General features: G+C 39.1%; 1 protein-coding gene and 1 long non-coding RNA gene across 4 annotated transcripts in view; one reads left to right on the forward strand and one right to left on the reverse strand.

Annotated features, from left to right (window-relative positions):
- The window catches only part of CA10 (carbonic anhydrase 10), a 339,090-nt gene that overhangs the window by 253,815 nt on the left and 69,898 nt on the right, over positions 1-15,377 (forward strand). The window lies entirely within an intron of this gene.
- LOC311530735 overlaps positions 1-15,377 on the reverse strand; it is a 233,852-nt gene that overhangs the window by 64,764 nt on the left and 153,711 nt on the right. The window contains exon 3 of one of the 2 annotated variants that reach the window (XR_014714080.1): positions 12,687-12,722. The exons of the other annotated variant lie outside the window; for it this stretch is intronic. This is a non-coding gene — a long non-coding RNA (uncharacterized lncRNA). The remainder of the gene's footprint in view (positions 1-12,686; positions 12,723-15,377) is intronic. 2 annotated transcript variants of the gene reach the window in all.

The following is a 15,377-nucleotide window of genomic DNA, read 5'->3' on the forward strand; positions in this document are numbered from 1 at the left end:
ATATCAAAATTGAGGGGAACTGGTAAGATTGTACAGGGGGCACATGTGTGTGGATGTATAGAAGAAGCTGAAGAGAGGAACCAGGATGGTGCTGTGGAAGACTCCATGAGAGAACAGGAAAGATAGCATTAAGTGTTTGTAATCTCAGAAAGATTTGTATTTTTTTTTTTTTAGGCATCTGACTCCATGGACTATATAGTTTATGCATGCTAAATTAAACCATGTTTTAGTCTTTCCTCTTCATTTAATTTTTTTTTCTTTTGCAGTTTTTCAAAGTGATTGGAAAAGTTTTTAAATATCCCTTACACAGCCATCTAGCGTGGATGAGCTTTCCAAAGATCCACTTCAGGTGGATGAAGGCATTGGAATTTGGGGGAAAGCAAAAATAAGTTCAAAATAGGGAAATGGCTTGTTCAATCTCATGTATACTGGAATTTTTCTATTTTCTCGGCTTAAAAAGTGCAAGAATGCTTTTGGAGTAGATAAAATGAAAACAATACAACTGCACCCCAAATAGGCAGGATCTCAAATGATTGTGATTATAGGCTTTCACCTTGTTTAAAGAACTATCAAAAAGCCAGGCCATATTAAACGGCTCTCTCACAACTAAGAGAACACTGAAACTTGCTGATAGGCAGAATAGCTTGTGATTTTTGCATTCAACAAAAGCTTTGTCTTGACACAAAATGAATTTTATTGAAGTCAAATTTCAAATTATCTAAGCGCTAGTTTACCTCCAGACATAAAGGACTCAGGAAATTATTTTGAGCTAGCAATGCATTTTTGTTCCATGACAGTAGCACTGGAGCACAGCTTGATATCAGCTATGTAATTGGCACTCAACATAATATTTCACAATTTTTTCTCTGCATGGGGCAGCTTTTGTCACTGAGCAAAATTCATACCTTTACAAAAATGCTTAGCATAAATAAGAGTGACTTATAAAACATTTGACTTGTGAATAATGTATTGCGAATGGATCACTATCAGAAACTTGCAGTAGTTTTACGAGAAATATGGAAGCATTTTTGCTCCCAGACAAAATTTAGCAAGCTGAGTTTTGCAAGTTTTTCTGTTAATTCCCTCATCTATATTTTCAGGAAAGGGTTGCTATGCTTATCTTGCTGGAACTTGGATGATATGGCTCATCTTGTGGTGTATGTAGTGGGGTTTCCTGTAGGGGATTCAGTACATTTTACATGTCTGGGTCTGTTTTTGTGGCCATAGTGGTTAGGTAGTTTCAGAAAGTAGCAACCTACTAGTCACTTAATTATTTCAGAGTGCTTATGAAAACTTAATATGCATAATAAGTTAAAACATCCAGGCTGCATAATACTCTGAGAGAACAAAATAAAACACCCTGTTTTGTCACGTTTTACACAATTGTATCAGTCTTAACTATGTTAGTTTTTGATTGCATCACTAAAAGGAAGAACTTTGCATTCACTTCCCTTACCTTAGTCAGCTAGCTATACAGTATGTTCATTAATTATTCAGTCATATCTAATGCTCTAGTAGCAAAACAGCAGGATGGTTTTGCCATCTTATTATTATAGTGGGGAGGGGTGTGGACAGAAGTGTTTTTCTTCCCACAAGAGTATATTAACCTTCAACAATACTTTTTATTAAGTGGTGATCCTGTGTGTAATGTGCACTCCTATAACATTGATTACATCACTGTTTAGTGTTTAAAAGATGCTATTCTGAGTGTCTTAACAAAGCTTTTACTGTTAGCAAAGCATGAAAACAATAAGGTATAAAACGCCCTTTGATTTAAAAAAAAAATCAGCTATCACCTATATTCCAAGTTGATCGTGGTTCTCAAATCTTATTCATTAGCTACAGTTCTGATGGGAGAATTATTGCAAATGTACATGTTTTATTAACAAAAATAAAATTTGACAATATAAGAAATTACAAAAAGCAAAATAGAGTGTGTTTGGAAAGTCTGAACAAATGAATTTAAGGTGGGATATTAAATTTAGCAAGAGGCAATAAGATCAGATCAATTCTCAGAGTCTTATGACAGTCTTTTTACATAGGTCAACTCATTCCATTCTGTATAATTCCCGGCAATTAATTTTGGTACCAGTACCAACAGAGAACCACTGATGTTCAGTATAAGTCCTTTTCAGTTTCCAGTTAATCTTATATTCCAGTTAAATTAGGAAAATGCCCATACAGTTCAACCAAATAGAACTTTAAAGTTAGAACTTAGTAATGAAGCAGCTCCCTAAATTCCCAAGAATGTCAATTCAGTTCACGGTCACCCTTCCAAAGGTGATCCTGTCAGAGCCTGGACACACACAAATATCATGGACATATACATGGACACACACAAATATCACTCATCACACCCCAATATAGTACAGAGATAATGATTTTAAAGCTATTTCTAGTTTCTTTGTACTTTCTCAGTATTGTAGGGTTCTATGCCACTTTACCACAGTTTGGAAATATAGTTAGTCTTTAGCTTAAAATTCCAGTCTAGCTGGTCTCCCTCTTACCTGAGAAGGTGATTATTCTAAACACTGTGGGTCTCTGTGAAGGCTATTATCGCTGCAAACACCGTTTGTTACAGATTGCAAGGCTAAGTTAGCTTAATGAGTTCTTCAACCTCAGTTCTTTCAATTACTTATTGACTTAGCACTATTTCAAAACTAAGGTTAGTGAAATACAAGTATGCATCATACACATAAGTCATTTATGGTGTTTTAAGTCAGTGAGTACTTTCAGAGAAGTATTTAGATTAAAATAATCAGGTTGCCACTTGAGCAAAGGTGGGGTTTTTTTGTTTTTGTTTTTTGCAGCTTATCAGCTGAAACTAGTATGAAGGTGTATTTTTGGGCTCAAGTGGATGAGTAGTTTCTCAAGATGGATAGACCATTCAGGTAGTTAGTTTCATTCAAGGTGTTAAGACAGTTGTATTCTGGTTCTTTCTGGATTTTCACAGCTCTTGCAGTTCACTTATATTATTTATGCATAAATAAACTTAAAATTAGTGTTGTGGGCTGATAACCAATGACTTGTTTTCATCCTAAAGACGACTGTATTTTGGTTGTGGGCAAAGCAGTTTCTATATATTGTCAGTGTGCAATGTTTAAAAGTGCGTGGGGATCAGTTTGGATGCGATAGGAATATGTTCTTATGGCTTGACTTCACAAGTGTAAACTATAATACCTGGACAACAGAATGAAAGCCATACAGAGGTGAACCCAAACAACTCTCAGAATATTTTGAAATCTTATATGGCATCTAGATGCTGGTATTTTATCAAGGACAATTAGATTAGGTTAGATAGATGCAAATGGAAGAGACTGTGAGGAATTCAGACAAAATGGTTTCGGATTTGACAACATTCCAAGGAAACATAATGCAATTGATAGCTAAGGAATTTTAAAAGGTCCAGTTGGTTAACAAAAAATTAGGAATCAGGGCTTCAAGAGAAACCTTAGTATGCTAGATGATCTCATGTACAAGGAGCATAGAGGCCAGATATTTTAATTGGCATGCTGTCTTCATTAATTGAGACAAAAGAAGGGCCGTATATATTGTGAGGAAATGCCAGGCCTAAGATATGTATGACAAAAGAAACTGTTGTTTATCAGCAGATGAAGAAAACCAGCAAACACTTCTTTTTGCTGAGAAAGCTGTCACAGCATCAGCCCTATGCAACTTTTTTAGTTTGTCTGAAAATATGCGGGTTGTAAATTATAAAATACTAAACACCGCAGCAGATAAGAGATGTTCAGACCCATCCTGCCTGCTCACCATAGCAAAACTGTGTATTTTGTATGTTTTCCTTGTTTGCTCCAACACCACAGAAATAACTCAGGGTGACATTCGCCCTGGTGCACAGGGGCAGCACAGCACCAGTGTACAGTTAGTCTGAAATCCCCATCGTGCATTAATGACACACAGGACTTTTGCTGGTGATCTGTACAGGGGTCAATTTCACCCTTAATGGTCCTAATCAAACTGTGAGTATGATTTTGTCAAGTCATAGGGTATATCTGCATAGCAGAAGCTGTGCACAGGACAGCCTAGTTACCTTGAATCCAGCTAGCTGAAGTTACAATAACAGTGAAGACAGCAGAGCGTGGGCTTCAGCACATCCCGAGACAGATTCTGAGTATGAACTTGGATCACTAGCCCACTCTGAAGCCCACACTGGACTGATTTAACTGTGGTTGGTACCCACACTAGCTGTATTGAAGCTAGCTCAAGTAGGCTAGGCCAGCTGTAGTTTTGCTGCATCGGCTCATCTGTGAAAGCTAACATTCCCATTTGCGTATTGCAATACTAAGAAAAAGATAAGTGACACTAAAATCATCAGCTACGTCTCTCGTTAACGTAATGTAAGTAGAATGCTTTAGATAGATAGAGCGTGTTTCTGCTGTCAAGGTATTATTCTTTGCAGGTTCTACTGGATCAGCTTTAGCCTTCATAGTCACTAACAAGCAAAGATTAGTGTATTAATGTGGTCAGGGAAGTATAAAAAAGAATTTTATTATCCTTGGAAGTCAGCATGTAGCTTATAAACACTATGGGGCATTACAGTGGACCAGGAACAGTTCCATACCTTTAATTCCTGTGGGATGTAATTTATCTCTTGATAAGGAAGACCTTGAGGTTCCTCTCTTTAAAATTATATTTTTGTTACCAGAATGGAATATACATCTTGAAGCACATTATTTTGATCACTGAAAATTGACAGACTGTGCTTGTTAGCCAGGAAGTTTGAATTTTTAATTTGAGATTTGTTCCAGGTTTTCTCACAGATCAATCATTTAGGGAAGTAAACAGCCAAAAGCGCGCTGTAATGAATGGGAAAGATTCTTAATGCAAATGTCGCTTTAAAAAAAAAATACATATATGATGAAACAGGATGCATTTCATTTGGCAGGTAAATGGTTTAATTCTGCTCATTAACAGCGTTTCCTTTTTGAAAACCTTCAGACTAACCAGATGAAAAGATTATTTTAAAACTTGCACTTCTCTTCCCTATTAATTTTTCACACAGCCCTTTTTTAAATCAAATATTGATGCTGCTGCCTGTTCTTCAAAGCTAAGCAATTATACTGGCGCTCCCTCCCACTGCGCGGCAGATTTTAATGTTTGGTTGGGCGGTGGTTTTTTCCCCCTCCCAAGCACAGCATAAGATCTACTGGATTCTTGCCAGAAAAGGAACTCTGGGTATATCATTTATCTGATGGCCTTCAAGCAACCTGCTGAGGCTGCACCCTGAAAACACACAGCTGCAGGCTAGTAATGTGCGTGATGTGAGTCAGAATTCACTATGGTCTCAGCGATACCACCACCTACGAAACTGCAAGCCCCGGATACTAGTTGTGTCACTTACCCAGAAAGATCTGCTTTAATTCCTTTCTTGGCTGGGGAAGTAACAATGGTATATACATAATGGCAGTATGTAATGGGCCCACAGTGCTCTCTGCTGGATGCAATTAAAAGTTGCAGGCATCATGTCTGAACAGTGTATAATATACGGAGTGGGAAATAATTTGAATATATACATTTATTTCAGTTGCTGAGCCCAAGAAGACTGAGAGCCAAAGATCTGTAAATTATGCTTTTCAATAACTGAAGTAGATGGTGTTTGTTAGAATAAAGAAAAGGAGTACTTGTGGCACCTTAGAGACTAATAAATTGGTTAGTCTCTAAGGTGCCACAAGTACTCCTTTTCTTTTTGTTAGAATAATTTTTCTATAGCACTTTTCATACGAGTTGTATCCCAAAATGCTCATTCTTAAGGATGGTTAAGAAAATCTATAGAAAAGTTGTTATTTTCTCTGTAAATCTGCTGTTTTTTTCCGTAAGGGTTAAACGGTTAAGATTCTTAGACTTTTTTTAAAACTGTCGTTTTTTTTTTTAAAAAATTCAGTTGTTTTCCTATAGAATTCAGAAAATTGACAAGTTCAGCCATTTATATGAACTGTGAGCCTAGCACCATGTCTCAGGCACACCATCACTAATTCATCTAGGGTTCTATTCTGAAATCCTAATTCAAGCATGGCTGCAAATGAAAGCAGTGCCTAGATCCCCAGAAACTATGCAACCTGCTTATACAGGGTCCCACCATCCCATTGGCAATGGGGAGGAGCAGATTCCCACTCTAATGATAGACAGGCACCTGGGAAGAGACTGAGGGGGGGTTCTGCAGCCTGGGTTAAGTCACCCTGCTGTCAATTTCAGAATGGCCAGTGTACAGTGGTTTATGCAGCCTGTTACTTCTCATAGTAGCTACTGGCCAGATGCTGCACAAGTGGCAGGGAAGAGCAGAAGGAGTTCTTTGTTCCCCCTCCGGGGCTGGCCATCTTCAGTCCTTGTGCTCCCATGAGAGGAAGCACTGCTTCTGGCACTAGCCCTCCCCAAAGAGGTGAGGAGGTGGCAGGGGTCTTTGGACCCCATTCTTCTTCCACAACAGCCAGCAGAGCTGGGTACTTTGGAAGAGAGCATACTCTGCAGCCCCTTACAGTGTGTAGCAAGGGGCTTGCTCTCCCTGCTCCACGGACATTGTGCTCCTCATCACTACCAGGGGTGGTCTGTGCCTTAAAGGTACAATTAAGCCGTACTTCTAAATAGCCTGGTATCTTCTGATGGAGAACATTGAAGAACTCCATTTGTTTCCCATTTGGGTCCCCTGGTAACATGTTGGGAAACCAAGACAACAACATAAAACTCCTTCTGAGACCAACTGGATGCCGTAAGCATTGTATTAAGAAAACATATGTGCTTGTAAAAAGAAAAGGAGGACTTGTGGCACCTTAGAGACTAACCAATTTATTTGAGCATGAGCTTGTATAACCATTGCTTTGACATTAGGAAATGTTGCACAAAGCTGAGCAATGGGCATTTGTGTGTTACATTTCAGACATCAGTTGTTATGTTTAGTTACTACTCCCAAAGTCAGATGTCAGCTGTTGTAGGCTTCCACGGAAGCCTGTATAAGGCATAAAACCTTCAGGCAGTCCACACTTTGTATATGAAAGAAGCTTTACAGTATAATTAATTCAGATTGACTAGGGTAAAAACATTGCAATCTGGATTAAAATCTGGTTGAGGGGCTGTAAGCAAAAGGTAGTGAATTTAAAAAAATGATAAATGTGAGGAGGGATGGTCCAGGGTGCTAGACTGGAATCTGAGTTGAAGTCTCTGCTTCTCCCCAAACTTCCTGTGTGACTACGGACATGTCTCTGAGCCTTTGCTCACATCTGTAAAATGGAGATAATTCCTCCCTTGCAGGGATGCTAAGAAGATAAATACATTAGAGATTGTGAGGAACTCAGGGACTTCAGAACAGGGAGCCAAGTAAGTCCCTTAGGTGGATGGCTGGAACAACAGTCATACAGAGTTGTGAGGTGATACAGTAGGGTGCTGCAGAAATCCAGGTTAGGCATGAGTTCATTTAATGTTTCTTTTAATAAGCATTTATTCAGATTACTGTATTTTACAAATGCAAAATTTGAAGGTGATGTTCACACCAGCAAAGACAAAAAAAATACAAAAGGCATAAAGAAGCCTAGAGAAATATAAACAGGTGTTAGCACAATAAGATGCAGCTTAATATAATATAAAATAAAAATCTGAGCAGGAGATACTTGGAAAGTAATATTTCTGGATAAGAAGTGAAAACGAATAGCAAACTGAATATAAGCTTCTGATGTGAACTGATGACTAAAAACAGTCAATGCAATATGTTGGCAGAGGACCCATGTCAGTCCACCTGGAAGGGGGAAATTTCTTGCTGTATTGCAGTGCATCTTGAAAACATGGTACGGATCTGGGATCTGATTCAGCAAAGTACTTAAGCGCTTTGTTGCACTGGGGCCCTGGCCAATTCAAAGAATACTCAGCTCAAAGCAGTAAAAAAAAAATGGTTTAAACAAGTGAGAGATGGAAGAAGGATTAAAAACTGAATACTACACAGTTTGGCTCAGAGGAGATATAACTGCTTACATGTATGTGAAGCATGTATACACCAGGGAAGAAAAGGATTGAGTTAGGGTGATCCAAGGAGTAATCAGATGAAATTTAGCACTGGACAATCTAGCCTGAATATGAGAAGAAAATTAAAAACTAATTATAATTATATTTACCTACCTTGGGGTGCAGGGGAGTGAGAGTCTTTAATTGTTTTATTCTTGCAAAGCAATTTGAGACTGCCCCTAGATGGAAGGACCTAGCTTTATATTAAATTAAAACTATAATTTTAATAGTAAAATACTATCTGAATCACCTCACAAATCCCATCAGGCGCAGTGTCAGGTCCTGCTCCATCGTCGAGTTGCAGAATGCTCTCCACCCTTACTGAAGTCAAAGGGAGTTGAGGGCACTTAGTATCTTACGCATGGTATTCAACACTTTGCCCGATCAAGTAAAGAATATGGTGGGAGCAGGGAAATAGCAATTTAAAGTGAGCCCTGGGTTTTGTTGGTTTTTGACTGGCTGAGTGCTGTGTGGTTGGAGATGCCCTGGAATGCCGTGACAGTTTCTAGGTAATACAGCCTGGGGTGTGTTCTGTGCTTGAAAAATACCCAACTAGGTGTGATGCTGATCTGCTCCTATGGTCTACTGCAACACAGAAGAACTGAGTTCAGCTCCAGTCCTGGAACAATGTCCTCTTTTCCATGCAAAAATGTATAGGAGGGGAAAAGTCACACACACTTTTACATGGAGTTCCTGAAGAATTATCCCTGGAGGAGGAGTCAACATTTGGGTAGAGGGGCAGTAGGCATAGCCTCCAATTGCATAGAGCCCTGAAAATCCACAGGTAAGCCCATGTGCAGTACAGTGGATCTCAAGGCTTCCATGCAGAGTGCCAGCCCTTGCTGCGAGGCCCACTGCAAGAGTGGTAAATACATAAAATATTAAGGTCACTCATGATCCATGCTGCCATCAGTGGGCCAGCTGCTGCTGTTATTCCCTTCCCCCTCCTCCTCCCTCCCCCCACGGTGTACTGGCAGAAACCAAAATTAATGATACTCTAAGTATCATTAATAGTTTAACTGGTGATCAAAGACTTTTACACCCTGGACAGGCAGTGCTGGTTCCTTTTAGTACTGGAGCGTAGAAGACTGGGGAAAGAGTTAGCAACAAGGTGGCAGGAGACAGAAACGTGCATATTGCAGGATGTAAAAGTGGGGCTTTACCACACCTCCAGTGGACTTGTCAGTTCTTGGTACTTTGCTTCCGTATGCAGCACTGGGATTTCTCTGGGTCCTTCGCATTTTCAGCCTCTAAAGGAGAAACTCATCTGATCTTGCAGATAAGATCCAAAGACATCACAGCAGGCAGGCAAACGCAATTGATTTTCCTGGTTCCTTATATTCACTACTATTTCACTGGCAGGCGTTGATACTAGATAAGAAATGCTGTTGGAAACTGATCTGGAGCCCGCTGTTTGCCGAATAAGCCCAGCATTTCGATGGAAGCACCGATGAAGTGAGCTGCAGCTCACGAAAGCTTATGCTCAATAAATTGGTTAATCTCTAAGGTGCCACAAGTCCTCCTATTCTGTCTTTTGTAAATGTTCCTGGAAAGCAGAGAGCATGTATTGCACCTTGAAGAAGGGTCACGGAGGACAACGAGACAGGGAATCTTTTTTTTTTCCTCTATTCCCCACCTCCTCTTCTTTCCTCTCACACTCCTAGCTTCAAGTTGTTCAAACTGTTCTACCTTAGAGCTGGCAGATTGTTTCTCTAGGACACTTGTGCTGCTAAGGTTTTTGAAAGCTTCCTGTTCTTTCATTGTCTAAGCGCGAGGACTCCGCTTACAGGAAAAGTTAGGGGGAAAAAATCTAGTTCAGGTCCGGGTAGGGAGGGGAAGAATGGCCTTACAGAGGTTTTAATCCTTTCGACAGAGGCAACTGGTAACTGCTGATAGTGGATGTGGAGGGTACAATTTAAAGGTTCTGATGATATGTAGTGAGGTTCAGGGCGGGTACTCAAGAGACAAAGGGGTTTTGATTTCTAGAGCTACCTTTGATGTCCTGTTTTATGATACCATGTAATAGCAGATGGAGACTGTTCTAAAAGAGAGCTACACATGAAGAAGCTGTATTGTATCCGTTTGAAGAACAGATATTTATTAATCAGCCCTTTCATATGATCTTTTAGAGCTCTTGTGGTGATAGCACCCAATAATTATGTCAGGAATCACTTCGTTAATATAACCGTATAAAATTATTTCCCCTCTCCATTTGAATCTGCTGTCTCTTCTGGGTTTACAGGAAAACTGGCTCTCTTGGGCATCACAAGTACCAAAAATCTCATGCTAACCATGATTGTCTCTTCTGGTATCGATAGTATCACAGAATGATGAATATGGGGCATCATTACCAAACCTGTGAAAACAGATTTCATGGCAGGAGGACAGTGGTTTGAAATAATTTTTGGAAGTAAATTAAAACAGATTCTGTGCCCAGTCCAGTTAGCAGGGACGTTCATCTCACATTTCTGAGCTTGCCTACAATTCCATTTTCTCTTTACAGTTCACTTATAACTAGAAATGGACCCAAAGCTAGGACACAGAATCCAAACCACTCAGAAACATGAGGAAGATCAAATCTGGGTCCAGATTTCAACTTCACAGGTCCGGTTTATTTTTATGATGGGGCAGTTCAGTACTCCAGATCCCCACACTCTTGTGAAGTGGCTTGGGTTTGGATCTGAAGTTTAGGGACTTGAATTTGGATCAAAGCTTCACAACTGACCCACTTTTGCTGGTAACATTACAGAGTTGAATAGTGTGACTTTGCAGTTTTTAATTACAATTTATTATAATATATTCTGACATTAATGCCCCAATCCAGCAAACTCATAAGCCATACGCTCAATTATAAGCATGTGAGTAATCCCACTGAAATCAGTGGAACTGACCATGGGCTTGGGTTTACGCACAGTTAAGTACTCTGCTGGATTAGGGCTTTTAGAAAAAATGAAATAAAATGTCCTTGTTACAGTTTCAGGGGAACTGCACTTGTATTCCCCCCCACCTTCCCATAGACCCTAGCCCCCACTGCCTGCTCCAGTCCCCCCTTCTACCCATTGCCCCGAGCTCCTTTCGGCAGGCTCCACTGTTGAGCTGTGAAAAGAAAAGGAGTACTTGTGGCTGCTGCCAACCAGGTTTCACTTCCTTGCTCCCACCACCACCTAGTGGGGGGTTTAGCAGGAGTGCTCCATGCTGGTGCATTTCTCAGGCCCTCTGTTGTGCTTAGCCCAACTCCCATGCATCACCTATACCCCTAGAATAAGGAAGAAATGCTTTCGAAACTGCTAAATCATGGAACCATTGGGAAAAGATAAAGATAGCAAAATATTTATTGAATTTTTCTGTAATGGCCATAAAGATCTGTCAAAACTTCAGATACAACTGTGGATCAAATGCTAATCATTTACTACTCATGTATCTCCACTGACTTCATTTGTGCTGCACGTTTATAACTAAGAGCAGAATTTGGACCTTTTGTGACTACACAGATGCTGTACGTGTATTAAAGCTTTATTTACAAATGCACTATAAAATGGCAGCATGTGCTAACACTACTATGTTGTATCAAGATAAAGAGAGGTATTATGTGCACAAAGCTCCGTGAAGCAAGAATTAAATTGAATGAGATTAAAGAAAAAACAACTATCAGGAAAATGTTAATAATTGAATTAAAACCAATCAAAGCTGGGATATTCCATAATTAAGGTTGAAATCCCCTAGATATGCTCCATTGTGCCTGGGGATTTTATCACATGTAAAATTATGCCTGTAGGGAAACACTTTGCAATATCTAAATGAAATGAGGTGAATTGAAAATGTGGTTTCATCCTTAACTTTGAAGTTATTGGATTTGGATTTTTTTGCCAGCTTCCTATTGATTTTTTTATTTATTACAGACTTATCCAAAGGACATATGATAGATGCAGGTATTCATTCCATTGAGGAAGTGGTACTCTTCTTTCCTAAGGGCAATTAGTGCATATGTATTTTTATACAACTCTGTTGAAGTCAAATAGGAAAGCACAAAATAAAATAAGGTTGTTCTACAATATGTCATGAAGTAACACCAAGGTCATGACTGCAGTTGTGAGAGAGATAATGTTAACTCACATTGTACGCAGTGTTGGTCCCAAGATATTAGAGGGACAAGACGGTTGTCTTTTGTTGAACCATCTTCTGTTGGTGGGAGATGGGCTTTTGAGCTTGCAGGGAGCTTTTCTTCAGGTCTGGGAGGTGTACAAGATGGAACAGATCACAAAAAGCAGTCACTCTATATTTAACCTCTGTACCATCCTCAAAGGAAACTGCACAACATGTCCAAAAGAAAAGCCTGGGAGCTTAAATTCATAATTTTGTTAGATACTAAAAATCATGGACTGAATAGAGACATGGAATTTATGGCTTATTACAACAATCTACACTCCATTAAAATCCCCTCATCTTTTTTTTTTTTTTTTTCTCCCTATGACGGGAGAGGTCTTAACAGGCCACTTCACCTTGAATGATCCCTTGAAATATGTGTTAACTACTTGTGCTAAACAATCTGTTCCGCCTTGTATTTAGCTGTGACACTCTGACTACATTTCCCAGACCTAAAGAAGAACTCTGCGTAAGCTTGAAAGCTTGTGTCTCTCTCCAAGAGAATTTGGTCCAATAAAAGATATTACCTCACCTACCTTGTCTCTCATGCTGAGATGTCACTTTTCTCCATCCTGTTGGGGAAAAACATGTGTCTTAGTGGAACTTGGTTGTGAATTTAGTAATGCATGTGACTTTGCCTCCCACAAAACAATAGCTCAGAGTGTGAAGTGCTAAAATAAGCCAGTCAGCTTTTACAGTCACTCACTGTTAAAAGACAGTGGGGTGGGAGGAGAGAAAACCTTTTGTAGTGGTAAACACCCATTTTTTCATGATTTGTGTGTATAAAAAGATCTTCTGTATTTTCCACAGTATGCATCCGATGAAGTGAGCTGTAGCTCACGAAAGCTTATGCTCAAATAAATTGGTTAGTCTCTAAGGTGCCACAAATACTCCTTTTCTTTTTGCGAATACAGACTAACCCAGCTGCTACTCTGAAACCTGTTAAAAGACTGAGTGCATCCGATGAAGTGAGCTGTAGCTCACAAAAGCTTATGCTCAAATAAATTTGTTAGTCTCTAAGGTGCCACAAGTCCTCCTGTTCTTTTTGTTTAAAGACTGAATCTCAACAGTTGCTGAGCACCTTCATTTCCTAGACTTCAAATTCATAGTAAATGGGTTTAGAGCCTTTTTTTAAATCATAACAAAATTCTGCTGAAAACACAGCACAAACTAAGTAGATTTCCTCTTCCTTATATCTAGAGTCTTCTTTACGGACATTGCAAACCCATTACACCACAGACTATTGAGATATGAAACCTAAATTTAAAAATGAGGTTTATGCTAATGATGGTCTTTGCTTAAATTCTGTTTTAATGTACAATATAAAGTAAATTCTAATATCAATAGAACAGTATCACTTGGCAATATTCCCAATTACACTAAATACTATAATACAGACATTATTGCTCTCAAAGTACTTTTGTGTCATAGTGCATATTATGTATGTATCCTATAATATGTATATTGTATGTAACAGAGTATTACTTGTGGATAAAGGGTTTTTTTTATTTCACAGAATGATAAGCAATGAAGAAAATTATCATTTCAGTGCAAATTTAGAGTCTTTTTAATCTGCAGAGGTTTTAAATGAAGCTTTTATGGTCTGTTACACATATTAATAAGAGTCTTTATAGGTTGACCATACAAGAAACTATCTTTATTGGTTTCTTCAGAGTCATTATGAACTACTTTCAGAGTATTCCTCTGAAGCATCAGGCAACTGACACAAGCCCTTTTGATCCATAAGAACAGCCATAGTGGGTCAGACCAAAGGTCCATCTAGCCCAGTATCCTGTCTTCCGCAGGGGCCTGTGCCAGGTGCTTCAGGGGAAACGAACAGAACAGGTAATCATCAAATGATCCATCTCCTGTTTGCCCATTCCCAGTTTCTGACATCATATATGCAAATTATTGAGAGGATGAATTTTTTGGCCATTTTTATTTACAACCTGACTCTAGACCCTCACATTTGAAAGATTCCTCAAAGCCCCCATCCCTTCCCTCTGTACCCCAGGATTTTCTATTCTGTGGTCTATGTGAAAATGAAATGGGCGGGGGGGCTGGATGTTCTATCCTAAGTATATTTCAAAAACCTGTCTTTAAAATGTTGTGAAAAAGGATGTCCAGACAGATGTCTCACCTGATGAAAGACCATATTTTCATTACTACCAAAATGGTAAATATACTATAAACTTTTAAAAAAAATAAATAAGATTCTTGCTCAAAATATACTCAGTCTTTGCAGCAACACTGTGTAGGCAGAATGTTGAAATGAGTTTTAAGATAAGTTTATTTTAAGCAAGCAAAATGACCCTTGTGCAAGACTATTTTACATACATCAGAACTGGAGGCTACAAATGCTCATTAACAGTTTCAAACATAACCTCAGTCCTGTTCCTGTTTATTAATTACTGATTTGATTTGTTCACCTCATACAAATGGGCCAAAATACAATAAATACATGCAACTGGTTATTGCTGACTCGTCTGCATCAGTCCTGTCCTTAACTTGCCATTTTAACAGTATAGGTTATTTTAATTGTTGTGTTTGTGTGTATATACTAGAAATCCTATCCTATATGTAGAACTCCACAGTTTATTTCTGGAGCATAAGATGGCAGATACCATCAGCCTCTCTCTCCTTGAACAGTTTCAGATTTTGCAACCAGCCACCAATTCTGTGGAGGTTTCTCTGACAAAAACACGGCCTATTGTACAGTGGTTAACTTGGGAGGGTGGGGGAGACACATGGATTTTTTTTAACCTCTCAATCACTTATTCAGATGTGTTCCAGGTCAGTGGTTGAACATAAGTTCTCTCTCTCTCTCTCTGTCCAATTGCTGGTTGGCAAGCGCCTGCATCAAACACTCACTTAGAAAGTTAAGAGTAATTGCAGCACTCTCAAGAAAGAGGACAGGGATTAAATGGGTCTGGGGACTTTTGGTTCAACCTGGTTTCGGGAGTAAATTTTTTTTAAAAAGTCTAATTGAGGAGCCTACTCCCCATTTTCAAAAGGGATTTAAGGAACCTAATTCCACTGAGACTAAGGTTCAAAAGTGCCTTAGTCACTTCTGAAAATCTGATATAGGCTCCTGCCACATAGGCGTTTTGGAAATGTTACCCACTGCCTGTAAGTGCTACCTCAGTAATAAATGCTAAACATAAAAGTATTCCATTGTAACACACTAGCTTAGTATATCACGTCTCCCTCTAGTGCAGGGGTTCTCA

The sequence above is a fragment of the Lepidochelys olivacea genome, assembly GCF_965140295.1.
Source record: "Lepidochelys olivacea isolate rLepOli2 genome assembly, chromosome: 14".
Taxonomy (NCBI): Eukaryota; Metazoa; Chordata; order Testudines; family Cheloniidae; genus Lepidochelys; species Lepidochelys olivacea.